Below are 2,329 nucleotides of genomic sequence, written 5' to 3'. Positions count from 1 at the left end.
AGTAGTGGAAGACATTCGCGAAGAACCGAGTACATTTGAGTCTTTTGAGAATCCCTTTGGAATTCCGGAAGAAGTGACAATGGCCGCGGTTCCTATGCGGGATAATTTGGCTCCGAAAAAGGTGGTAAATCCTAGTATTGTCAAGCCACCCATTCAAGCTAACAACTTTGATGTGAAAGACACCTTGCAACAACTAGTCCAAGGGAACCAATTCGGCGGGGGAGCCACCGAAAACCCCAATGAACATCTCGATGAATTCTTGGATAGTTGTGACATGTTCAAGGCAAATGGTGTGTCGGAGGATGCCCTCCGCCTTAGGCTCTTTCCTTACTCTTTGAGGGGGAGTTCTAAGGAGTGGCTAAAGAGTTGTGAACCCGATTCCCTTCGGACTTGGGATGATGTCTCCAAGGCTTTTCTAAACAAATACTTCCCACTACAAAGAACCGCAAGGATCAAGAGTGAGCTTCAAGGCTTCACTCAACAAGATGATGAGACCCTTTACGAGGCATGGGAAAGGTATAAGGGACTCCAAAGGTTGTGTCCTCATCACGGGATTGGAGATGATGAGTTGATTAACAACTTTTATGAGGGGTTGAGCAATGAAATGAAGATGAACCTTGATTCCGGCTCGGGAAAGTGAGCATTAGACAAAATTGACCACAAAACGGCCAAGGAGCTTATTGAGGAAATGGTTTCTCGTACCTTTCATTGGAATAATGATAGGCACAAGAGGAAGGGAAAGTCAACGGTTGAATCGGCCAACAATGTTGAGGTTAAAGGGTTAATTGAAGAGCTCAAGCAACAAGTTGCCTTGATGAGTTCGAGCAACACATCTAGCAACTCTTCTTCTATGAGGAACCAAGTTTATAGTTGTGAGATTTGTGGAGACCAAGGACATCCACCAAATCAGTGTCCTTTGATGGTAGGAGAGGGCAAATGCATGAAGCAAGTGAACGGAATATGGGAGTCTAGTCCGGCAAAGCAAGCATTTAACAACAACCAATATCATCCCGGAATGAAAGCATACCCAAACTTCTCCTATGGTTCACAAAATGTCCAAAATCCCACCTTTCAACAAAAACCACAATTCACATAAAACTTTCAAGCTCAAAAACCAAACACAACATTCAACCAAGGTCCACCGGGCTTCCAAGGAAGAACCTTCCAACCAAGACAACAATTTCAACCACTCAATCCACCAAGCAACCCACCTTTACAACAAAACTCCCAACCATTTCAACAATCCACCCAACCAAAGTCAAATGTGGAGCTCATGATAGAGCAATTAATGAGTTCTCAAACACAATTCATCAACCATTCCACTCAAAAACAAGAAGAGACAACCTCATCCATTAACCAACTTAGAACCCAAATGCAAGCTTCTCAACGGATGACGGACAATCAAATCTCCCAATTGGCTTCCCAAATGAGCCAACTACAAGCCTCTCATGGAAAATTTCCGTGTAAAACAGAGGAGAATCCGAAAACCGTAAATGCTATCCACTTAAGGAGTGGTAGAGAGTTGGAAGAACGGGCATTTGTCAAGAAGAGGAAGAGTAGTAGACCGGGTGATGTGGTTGAACCTAAAATCGTGGTTGAACCTCTAAGGATAGTTGAAGAGAAAGGGGGTGGAGATGAACTTGTGGAAATTGTTGTGGAGACTCCAAAGGTAGTTGATGAACCATCAAAAATTGTTGAAGAGCCCAAACAACAAGTTGTGAGGACTTATGTGCCACCAATTCCTTTTCCACAAAGGTAAGCAAGGCAAAACTTGAACAAAATATGGAAAGTTCATGGACATGATGAAGGGAATCAACATCACCATGCCCTTCATTGACGCTATCAAGGAGATACCAAGCTATGGGAAATTCTTGAAGGAGCTAATTTCAAACAAAAATTCCTTGATCCCGACAACAACGGTGAATTTATCCAAGGAATGTAGTGCAATTCTTATGAATGAGGCTCCTCAAAAGCTTGAAGACCCGGGGAGCTTTTCCATACCTTGCGAAATTGGGAAAGTGCATATTGAGAGAGCCTTATGTGATTTGGGGGCTAGCATTAGTCTTATGTCCCTCAAAATCTTCAAGAAGTTGAAGAGATATGAGGTTTCACCAACAAGGGTTTCTCTCCAACTTGCGGATAGGTCGGTGAGATACCCAATCGGTCTTGTGGAGGATGTCCCACTCAAAGTGGGTAAACTTGCATTCCCTTGTGACTTCTATGTGATGGACATTCTCGAGGACTCAAATATTCCCATCATATTGGGACGCCCTTGCCTTGCTACGGGGGGTGCCATGATTGATGTGAAGAATGGAAAGATTTCTCTACA

General features: G+C 43.5%; 1 non-coding gene across 1 annotated transcript; it reads right to left on the bottom strand.

Annotated features, from left to right (window-relative positions):
- Positions 1 to 448: 448 nt before the first annotated feature.
- LOC141589426 (small nucleolar RNA R71) lies at positions 449 to 555 on the bottom strand. Its single transcript, XR_012520365.1, has one exon. It is a non-coding gene; the product is annotated as a small nucleolar RNA R71 (small nucleolar RNA).
- Positions 556 to 2,329: the final 1,774 nt, after the last annotated feature.

The sequence above is a fragment of the Silene latifolia genome, chromosome 6, assembly GCF_048544455.1.
Source record: "Silene latifolia isolate original U9 population chromosome 6, ASM4854445v1, whole genome shotgun sequence".
Taxonomy (NCBI): Eukaryota; Viridiplantae; Streptophyta; class Magnoliopsida; order Caryophyllales; family Caryophyllaceae; genus Silene; species Silene latifolia.
Note: the sequence above shows the minus strand (reverse complement) of the source record. Positions and strands in the feature narration are given on the sequence as shown.